The following is an 11,199-nucleotide window of genomic DNA, read 5'->3' on the forward strand; positions in this document are numbered from 1 at the left end:
TTAAATACCCAAATGTAAGACCAGATATTATAAAACTCTTAGAGGAAAACACAGGCAGAACACTCTTTGACATAAACTGCAGCATTATTTTTTTGGCTCCAGCTCCTAAAGCACAGGAAATAAAAGCAAAATAAACAAATGGGACCTAATTAAACTTAAAGCTTTTGCGCAGCAAAGGAAACCATCGGAAAAACGAACAAGACAACCTCCTGATTGGGAGAAAATATTTGCAAATGATGTGACCAATAAGGCGTTATATCCAAAATATATAAATAGCTCATAAAACTCAATATCAAAAAACAATGACAAAAACTACCACAACCCAATTACAAAATGGGCACAAGACCTGAATAGACATTTTTCCAAAGAAGACATACAGATGGCCAACAGGTACATGAAAAGATGCTCAACACTGTTAATCATCAGAGAAATGCACAAAGGTTGGCGAGGATATGGAGAAAAGGGAACCCTCATACACTGCAGGTGGGAATGTAAATTGGTGCAGCCAATGTGGAAAACAGTATGGGAGGTTTCTCAAAAAAACTAAAATTGAACTACCATATGACCCAGCAATTCCACTCCTAAGTATATTATCTGAAAAAAATGAAAACATGAAACATGAAAAATACTGAAAAAATTCAAAAAGTTACATGCACCCCAACATTCACTGCAGCATTATTTACAATTGCTAAGATATGGAAGCAACCTAAATGTCTATCAACAGATGAATGGATAAAGAAGATGTGGTATATATAAATGGAATACTACTCAGCCATAAAAAAACAAAATTTTGTCATATGCAACAACATGGATGGACTTGCAGGATATCAGGTTAAGTGAAATAAGTCATAGAAAGACAAATACTGTATGGTATCACTTATATGTGGAATCTAAAAAGAACAAACTAGTGAATATGACAAAAAAGAAACACTCACAGAGAACAAACTAGTGGTTACTAGTTGGGAGAGGGAAGGGAGGAGGGGAAAGATAGGGGTAGAGGATTAAGAGGTACAAACTACAATGGGTAAAATAAATAAACTACAAGGATATCTTGTACAACACAGGGAATATAGCAAATATTTTATAACAACTATAAATGGAATGTAACCTTAAAAATTGTGACTCACTATGTTGTACACCTAAAACTTACACACTACATCAACTATACCTCAATTAAAAAAAAAAAAAAGGAAATCTTCCCATTTGCAACAACATGGATAAACCTTGAGGGATTTATGTTAAACAAAGTCAGAAAGGAAAAGAAAAATATTGTATGATCTCACTTATATGTGGAATCTTAAAAACAACAACAACAAAAACCCAAACTCAAATTTGTACATACAGAGAATGGAGTAGTGGTTGCTGGGGAGGGCAGGGGGATGAGGGAAGAAGGCATGGTGAAACGGATGAAGGTGTTCAAAAGGTACAAGCTTCCAGTTATAAAATACATAAGTAGTCATGAGGATGCAACGCACAGCATGGTGACTATAATTAATATTGCATTGTATATTTGAAAGTTACTAGGAAAGTAGATCTTAAAAGTTCTTATCACAAGAAAAAAATTCTGTAACTATGTGAGATGATGGATATTAACTAGACTGTGGTGATCATTTTGCAATATATATAAATATCTGAATCATTATGTTATACACCTGGAACTAACACAATGTTACATGTCAATTATATCTCAACTGAAAAAAAAGATGTTCATGCTCATCAGCATATGTCTCTAGAGAACTGCAAATTAAAACAAGGTACCACTACACATCTATTAGAATGACTAATATCCAGAACACTGACAACACCAAATGCTGCGGAGGTTGTGGAACAACAGCAATGGTCATTCATTGATGGTGGGAATGCAAAATAGTACAGTCACTTTGGAAGACAGTTTGACAATTTCATATAAGCTAAACATAGGCTTACAATGAGTCAGCAATAGCACTCCTAGGTACTTAACCAAAATGAGCTGAAAATTTACATCCACACAAAAACCTGCACACAAATGTTTACAGCAGCTTAATTCATAATTGCCAAAAACTGGACATAACCAAGAAGTCCTTGAATAGATGAGTGGATAAAAAAACTGATATACTGTATGATTCCAACATTCTGGAAGAGGTGAAACTATAGAGATCAGTGGTAAAAAGATCAGTGTTTTCCAGGGTTGGGGAGGGAAGGGATGAATAGAAGGAGCACAGGACATTTTTAGGGCAGTGAAACATTCTGTACGATACTGTAATGGTGGATAAATGCCATTATGCAATTGCTAAAACCCACAAAAATAAATATACAACACAAAGAGTGAGCCCTAATGTGAACTATGAACTTTAGTTAATAGTGTATTGATACTGTTCATCAATTCTAAAAAACATACCACACTAATACAAGATGTCAATAATAGGGAAAACAGTGTGTGGGTGGGTCGGGTGGATAAGAGGGGAATTCTCTGTACTATCTCTGCACCATGTTTCTATAAACCTAAACTTCGCTAAAATAGTCCATTCATTAATTTCTTTAAAGACAGTACACTGTGGCCTTACCCAATACAACTGATACATAGTATAACCTTAACTTGAAGTACAAGTATGAGGACAGGATGAACATAGAACTCATCAGGTTGAAACATAATAAAAAGGATAAATGAAGGGAAGAATTGCCTCTACTTATACAAAGTCCTCAATTACCACCAAAAAGGAGGAAATTCAAATTTTCTCCTTCCAACAGATTAATATTCTAATTTATTCATTTTGATCTCTCTCTTAATCACACCTTGACTGCTGTTTCAAATCAAATTTAGTTTGCTGTTTAGAAAAAGTAACAGTATGCAAATTTATTTGCAGCACTTTCTGGACTGTTACTTTCCTGCTCCCTAAGGCATTGGATGGCTTCAACTTAACTTCTATTATATAATCCACCTTCTTCAATCTATTCTGCTTTTAAGCTTTCTATTACCAAAACTGAGCCACTAAAGCTGTGGCAATGACGAAGCCTTTGTTAAATTTCTAATCTTCAGAAAAGGTTAAATTATGCCCCCTAGTGAATTCCCAAGGAATTTCATTAATGACTCATTGATTTCCCCAGCTTGTAAAGAAAATCAAATTTTCCAAAATTACTACACAAATATATTAATTTACACAAAATGTTTCTCTTTTTTATCTCTTTTCAGAGGTTCTAAGTTCAACAAAGCAAGTCAGGGTGATTTGTTATGGTAACACTGGTCCAGAATCCACGTGGTTCCAGACTTCCACCCACCTCCTTTTGGGCTGTGGCAGGTGTTATCCCATTGCAATGGGAAGAATGCAAGCTTTACAATCAGAAAGACTAGCTCTGACCCTTTCTGGAATTACTTTACTTAGCTCTTTTCCTCATTCCTAAAATGGGGTTAAATACACGTTTATCATATTGTATTTATATGATTAAATGAGATAAAGTATAGTATCTAGCACTTAATATGCTGGGTCAATAATTAATTCTAGCTTTCTTTCTTCGTCGTCTCATCTACTGACCTGCTCAAACCAAGCTCATGGTCTTCCTTCATCTAAACTTCTGCCATTATTCCATTTGTTTGACCCATGCAAAATCCCAGCCTCTCTAGCAATACACTCCACTGGTCATACCTTTGTCACTGAAATAATGTTACTGACCCACAACTGAGTCCTCAAACAACACTATCCCACCCTCTTCAGCCTCTTCTTCTTCCAGCTTCCACTCCTTTACTCTCTCTGGACTCTAGTTCCAGGACCTTGTCCCACTCTACCCTCCTTTTCCTTCAAATCCAACAGCTCCTCCTGGTTTCACTCTGAAGTCTTTATCCAGCCTGGATTCTACAGTGCATTACTTGAATTACTACTTTGTCCTTCTGCAACACCAGAGCCAGTCCAACCATCTGTTTATGAGCCAGTCCAACCATCTAATCCAGAGCCAGTCCAACCATCTGTTTTTCCCACAACTACATCCCACAACCATAGCTGAGCACTAACAAAAGCCACATAACTGAGTAAATTAGTACCAGCATACATTGATGGAACATCATTCTATCTCAGAAAGGCTCTGAATGCTGTGACAGCCGATGATGGTTTCCGATCAGATGAGCTTCCTCCACCATTCCTCACTTTTCCCAATCTCTTCAAGCATCATACTTCACTTTCAGATGGTAAAATACGAAGTATACATCAGATCATGTCTCTCCTTTGTTTAAAGCTCCCCAATTTCTCCCAGGGTAAATCCTTACAACTGCCTACAATGCCTTACACCAGCAGTCCCCAACCCTTTTGGCACCAGGGACCAGTTTCGTGGAAGACAATTTTTCCATGGACTGGGGGCAGGGTGTCAGGGGTGGGGATAGGTGCAGGTGGTAATGCGAGCAATGGGGAGCGTCAGATGAAGCTTTGCGCCGCTGCTCACCTCCTGCTGTGTGGCCCAGTTCCTAACAGGCCGTGGACCGGTAATGGTCCGAGGCCAGGGAGTTGGGGACCCCTGCCTTACACAACCTTCTACCTTTCCCTCTCTGAATACATCACCTACTCTCAGTCTGCGCCTTGCTCACTCTGCTCCAGCCACACTAGCCCCCTGCAGCTCTTCCAACATGCTAAAAAGGTCCCTGCTTTAAGAACTCTGCATTAACTGTTCCCTCTGCTTGGAAGAGTCTTTCTCCAGATATCTGCATGACTAACTCCTTCACTTCCTACAAGTCTTTTTTTTTTTTTTGTGGTATGCGGGCCTTCCTCTGCTGTGGCCTCTCCCGTTGCAGAGCACAGGCTCCGGACGCGCAGGCTCAGAGGCCATGGCTCACGGGCCCAGCCGCTCCGCGGCATGTGGGATCCTCCCAGACCGGGGCGCGAACCCGGTTCCCCTGCATCGGCAGGCGGACGCGCAACCACTGCGCCACCAGGGAAGCCCTCCTACAAGTCTTTGTTCAAATGGTACCCGCTTCATGGGGTCACTGCTCCCAATCCTTTCTCTTCCAGCCCTGTCATCCCAATATTCCTTATCTTGCTCTATTTGTTTCTTTTTCCATAGCACTTATTGTCTAACACCCTACATGATTCACTTATTTATTACTGTTTAAGGATAATTATTATTTACTTATTATTATCATTTAAGTCCATTTAAGGACTGGCAAGGACAGAATTTTTTTTCCCGTTTTGTTCACTGCTGCATCTCAGGTGCTGACAACAAAGGTCGGCTGGCACATAGGAGGCACCTAATATTTGTTAAATGAATAATTAGATAAAGCTATCCCCCACTTCCCCTTAAAAATGAACCAAAATTATTAGGGGATGAATTTTCTCAACTTCAGCCTTCTCCCTTCCAGTTACCTGCATCCACAACCATATCAGGGTCAGTTAACTGCCTCCTCAGAAAATGAACTATCCCTCCATTCAAAGCCCATTCCTCCATCTGTGTTCTAGATCTAAACTCTTCCTGTGTTTTCCAAGAATTCTGCTCAACCAAGTTTTCCTTGTATTTTTCTACTGCTATTCTTTTTCCTGTACTCCAACTGCCCTCTCCTCTGGCTTCTTTCCTTCAGCATATACATATGCGATTAAGAAAATACGTCTCTCTATAGTATCTGCCCAATTTCCAATTATCTTCACTGCATTTAAGGATCCCCAGTTTAGTGGCAGCAAAGTCACTGTAATTTCTGACCCACAGAGAAGAGCAATCATAGACCTCTTCATGGATGCTGGGGCTCCCCTCAAATTTAATTCCCCCAGTCATGGTGAAAAGTATCTCTTCTGGATTCCCCCAGAGTGGGTGAGCTGGTCTTATGTGTTAAATCCACTCTACCATTCCAGTCTCCCTAAGACTTTGGACCCCTTCCTCTTTAGTGTACCAAGGCAGGTCTGGCATTTCAACTTCATTTAGCGTGGGTCACCTTTTGGTCCATGCTTCAGCCAACCAATCAAACTGTTGAGAACCCTTTCTAACCCCTCAAGGTATAAAAGTGAATCAAGAATCTCTGCTTAGTGGGCCTATATCAATAAATTTAGCCTGGCCCAACTTTATGTTCCTTCCACCATTATCCCACATCCTTAATATCCATTCCTAAACATACCCTCCAGATTTCCATGTGTATAAACAAATAAACATTCCTGCCATTTTTTAAGAGAATGGCACACCCCCTCAGGTCACACTTTGTAGCTGACCCTTGAGGGCTTGTTAGGGTGGGAATCTAGTTATAGGTCTAGAAGCAAAGAAGTGTGATAGAGGTAGTTCTTGAGGAGAATCAATCAGCAATGTCTAGCCTTCAGGGAAGGTCATTACAGGTTAACTTCCTCAAACAGGAGTGGAAGGACTGCTTCTACCTCCAAAGAAGACTAATTAAAATTTAGGGGTTCAATACTCCATTCCAAATTTGAGGATCTCAACCTTCCCCAGTCAATGCTCTCATTTTAACAGCAGACACCTTGTTAGAATGGGAATTCATTTTGCATTGTAATCCAGCCATTCTGCAGGATAAGACTGAGTTTGGTTTTCAGCAATCTCAGCTCTGCATCTATGTGAGAAGGGCAGACATAGAAACTTTCTGGTCATTTGTACAGAGCTTGAGCTGGGAATTTCAAGACTTGAGCTCATCATTCTCCACCTCCCATCCCGCTTTCTCTGAAAACAGAGCAATCAGTCAGTCTCATTATACTTGTTCATCATCTGGCAAAAATGTTTTAAATCTTCAAATACATGATCATCCAGAACCTGGTCTTTCATTAAGTATCTGAGTAGTAGTATCCAATGGTGGTATTTTGCATATCTCTATTGTCATATCACATCGTGGGCTACAGTGCCTGCCTTCTTTACCACTGAAAATAGTCAAGAGTGCCTTTAAATCTAATCAGATTAGAGAGCCAATTTCAGGAATGCCATAACCAATCCAGAAAATTCATCCTTAAGATTCTGTTCCTCTAGAACCACTCTCAGTACCAAAATCTGAATCAGACAGGGGTCTCCAGAGATACAGAACCAACAGGAAAAAACATACATATATCTATATCTACCTACTGGAAATCTATTACTAGATTGTTTATTTAAATAGATATATTTATTTTAAGGAACTGCCTCACACAATTGTGAGGGCTACACATCTGAAATGTGTAGAGTGGATTTGCAGGCTGGAAACTCAGACAAGAATTGACGCCACATGCAGTGGGAGAATCCGCCTGCCAGTGCAGGGGACACGGGTTCCATCCCTGGTCCGGGAAGATCCCACATGCCGCGGAGCAACTAAGCCCGTGTGCCACAACTACTGAGCCTGTGCTCTAGAGCCCATGAGCCACAACTACTGAGCCTGCGTGCTACAACTACTGAAGCCCGTGCGCCTAGAGCCCATGCTCCACAACAAGAGAAGCCTCCACAGTAAGAAGCCGTGCACCAAAATGAAGAGTAGCCCCAGCTCACCGCAACTAGAGAAAGCCCACGTGCAGCGATGAAGACCCAACACAGCAAAAAATAAATAAATCAAATAAATAAATTTTTTAAAAAAAGAATTGATGCCACAGCCTTGAGATTTTTTTCTTCTTGAGGCACCTCAGTTTGAAATTTAGGCTTTCAATTGATTGAATGAGGCCCACCCATATTACGGAGGGTAATCTCCTTAAAGTCAATTGATTACAGATGTTAACACATTTTCAAAATACCATCACAGTAACACCTAGATAAATAGGTACTATAGCCATGTCTAGTTGACATAAAACTAATCATAACACATATAAACTTACAGATTTCTCAAGCAAATCTTTACTTTCTATTACAGGAAAAACCTTTTAAACAATAATATCTTATGTGTTCAAAAAAGGCAATAAAATTTCAGTAGGGACACCTCGGCTGAGTGGACTGGAGGAATGAACAGTTCTTCCAAAACTGTTTGGAGAAACACAGCTTCTACAACCACCTCTCTTTCCTACCTCCAAGAACACTATCATTCCTAGGAAACTATAACATTGTATCTACATTTTAAAAACAATTTTTGTGTTTCAAAAATGTGATCTTCAACTCCACAACAGAAATGACACCTTAAAATTACCCACCTCTGAGCGCTCTCACTTTAAGGGATGGTATCTATTGAATCTGTTGCTTGCCTTTAATCTGACCAGAAAACTTACAAATTACTACTTCATTTTCTCTCACTGACAAAAGTGTAACATCTTACGGAAAAACCCAAACAAACTTTTTGGCCAACCCAATACAAACCAGGAGAAATCCAAACCAGTCTGGGTGAATAATGGACCAAATAATCAAAACAGCACATAAAGAAATCTTATAAATGAGCTGAAATAAATCCTGTATGTCCTTTCAAAAAAAACGGGATTTTTAAAAACCTTTCTAGGCTATTCATTCATCCATTATCACCCCACTATGTGCCAGGCACTGTTCAAGGCACCTGGGTTAAACCACTGAACAAAATGATGATCCCTGTCTTGCTAGAGTTCATATGCTAGCAAGACAACATCCTTATCCAGCTATTTTCTCTCTGAACATAATAACCCAAGCATTAAGAAGTATCAAAACATTTTCTGAAAATCTACTATGTTTCAGTCAACTTCCAGGTCTGAGTCTGGCCTTAAACTGGCACTGTTTCATCATTAGCATAGAGTCTGGTCTCTGGAGTCAGGCTGCCTGGATCCAAAACCTAGCCCACCACTACTTCCCAGCTGCATAACGCTGGACAAGTTACTTACCCCTCACCTATAAAACAAAAATAATCATAACAACTATTCCACTGGATAATGTAAGAGTTAAATGAGTTCAAATGTATAAAGCACTTAATTTGGCACACAGAAGGTACTAAACTATCAGCTATTATTATTATATTAATTCAACTTCCAGAAAACCATTTATTACTCAGGCAATGGTGGGGAAAAATAACACCAATGGTAACTTTTAAAATATTCTTATCTAGCCCATTTACTCTCTCCATCACTACTACCTTCAAGAGTTCTTCCTCTATTCTTGAAACTAGTGGGAAATCATTAAATCCATTTCACCTGTAACCTGCCTTACACCCTTTTCCAATCACCTTTCCCCACACTTCCCCCACCTCAGACCGCCCTACTTCTTTATTCTTTATCCCATAAACACCCAGAGCCCTTCGCTTTAGGATAGATGGACTAGTTTTCCTGTCTCCTCACTTGCCTGCCTTGTGAATAAACCCTCTCTTTGCTGCGAACCTGAGCATCTCAGTGTTTGGCTTGCTGGGAGTTGGGCAAAATGAACCTGGTTCAGAAATATTCTCAATTGAATTTACTTGACTTCTAGTTAACTTTTATAAAAACTACAAAACGTGATCTCTATATATCTCATGCACAACATCAATTCACGGTAGAGTTTGTATGAACATATAGTTAGGAGGCTTTTAATCTAATGAGAAAATTTCTTAAAAAAGTCAAAATTAGATTCCTTTTCCATAAAATTACAACAGCAACTATCTTAAGAAACTTTAGCATTGGAACCAGCATATATGGATATGTAATTAGCCAGTTCTAAATGCATGGATACGCAATAACACATTCAATCTCTAGGACAACCTTTGCAGTTGTCAATAATAATGAACTCAGGTGGAGAGCAAAACAACCTACTATAAAAATAAACATCAAAAAGTAAAAACATGCCACGTGGAAAAATATATTTTCCCAATACGCTGTGAAAAGTAACAAGTACTACTAAATCACACTGAGGAAGAGACATTTCGTCATAGTGATTTTCTACAGATGTCAGCTGTGGCAGGCCACTAATTTATGTTTAGAGAAATAAATAAGAATACGTTTAGTTGAATTTTTAGGTTTGATGCTTAAACTTTCTTGGAAGGATCACGGGCTATTTTGTATGCATAAAGAGTATTTACAGACACATACTCAAGTAATATGTTATGAAGGCGGTAAGTATCAAAGGTGCATGCATCACTATGGTAAAAAAAAAATCAACCTCGAAAAATAATAATAATGAACTGAAATTAATTCTCAACTTAGCTCACTGCATATAATAAAAAAATACATGTACAGTCATCTGAAAAGGATGGCTCATCCTCATTCATTAAAAACAGACTTCATGGGCCTCTCTGGTGGCGCAGTGGTTGGGAGTCCGCCTGCCGATGCAGGGGACGCGGGTTCGTTCCCCAGTCCGGGAGGATCCCGCGTGCAGCGGAGCGGCTGGGCCCGTGAGCCATGGAAACACAGACTTCATTCTTGGTCCAAAGTTTATAAGTGCTCAACAACCTCAGAAAGGTTAGTGCCCACAATTTAGAATTTTGACTCGATTGTAAAGTACATGCTGCGAATGTTGCTTTCCCCCAAGCGAAGTCTACTGGCTAATATAACTGCGTCTACTGACAAGTATGCAGGTTAGTGAACCTATTTCCAAAGCTGCTTTTAAACGGATCAATTTTGGTAAACAATAATGGAAAACGTATTTCTGATCACGTTTTACACGCTTCAGGTGCGAGGTGCTGAGGCACAAAGCATCAACAATTTTAGGTCCACAGGCACAGTTTTGACCCTAGTCTGGGGTGGGAAGCAGGTACCTGCGACTCTCCAGTAGAAATTTAAGGGAAAGGACGAACAAAGCGTGTTGACTCCCCAACCATCCCATACCAAAGTCCAGAAAACACAGATACTACCAGTGAGGCGTTTCTCCTAAACAGGTGTGGGCTGCCCCTTCCTTCAGAGTCTGACAGATGAGAACGGCCCTCTCGAGAGAGGTCTGGCTGGACCTCCCGAATGCGGCGGTAGGGAGCGACCCGCGGTCCCCGAGGAGAAGTAGGGCGCCACGCGTTTCCGAAGCAAGTCCGAGCGCGGGGGCTCCCAGGCCCCACCCGGCCGGCGTCCAAGGAAGGGCAGAGCAAAGGGTGAAGGTGGCAGAGCGGAGGCTGGAAAACCGCCCCACAGACAGGGTTTGCAGGACACCGGCAAACAACGAAAGGCGGGGTGACCTCTGTCCGCCCCCGGGGCGCTCCCCACCGCGTACCACGTCGAGAAGGCCCAGCCGACTGCCCGGCCCCGCCCCCAGAGGCCTCGACCCAGGATATCTCAGGACCTGAGACCGCCGCCGCCGCTCCCCGCCGTGTGGCCGCTTGGAGCCCCCGCCGTGTCCCTCCGCAGAACCACCAGCCGAGCGTGGGTCAGGGCGCCGAAAGCCGCGTGCTCAGGCGACCCAGCCTCCGGCCTGCCCGCCCGCCCAACACACCAGCCCCACCAACCACTGGAT

At 41.1% G+C, this 11,199-nt stretch overlaps 1 protein-coding gene across 5 annotated transcripts in view; it reads right to left on the reverse strand.

Moving 5' to 3' along the window:
* Positions 1 to 11,199, reverse strand: part of FAM210A (family with sequence similarity 210 member A) — a 41,314-nt gene that overhangs the window by 30,041 nt on the left and 74 nt on the right. The window contains exon 1 of one of the 5 annotated variants that reach the window (XM_007119104.4): positions 11,029 to 11,196. The exons of 1 other annotated variant lie outside the window; for it this stretch is intronic. The gene's annotated coding sequence lies outside the window, so the exon portion shown is untranslated. 3 more of the 5 variants (XM_007119106.4, XM_055080453.1, XM_028480111.2) reach the window with 3 other exon arrangements.

The sequence above is a fragment of the Physeter macrocephalus genome, chromosome 19 (genome assembly GCF_002837175.3).
Source record: "Physeter macrocephalus isolate SW-GA chromosome 19, ASM283717v5, whole genome shotgun sequence".
Taxonomy (NCBI): Eukaryota; Metazoa; Chordata; class Mammalia; order Artiodactyla; family Physeteridae; genus Physeter; species Physeter macrocephalus.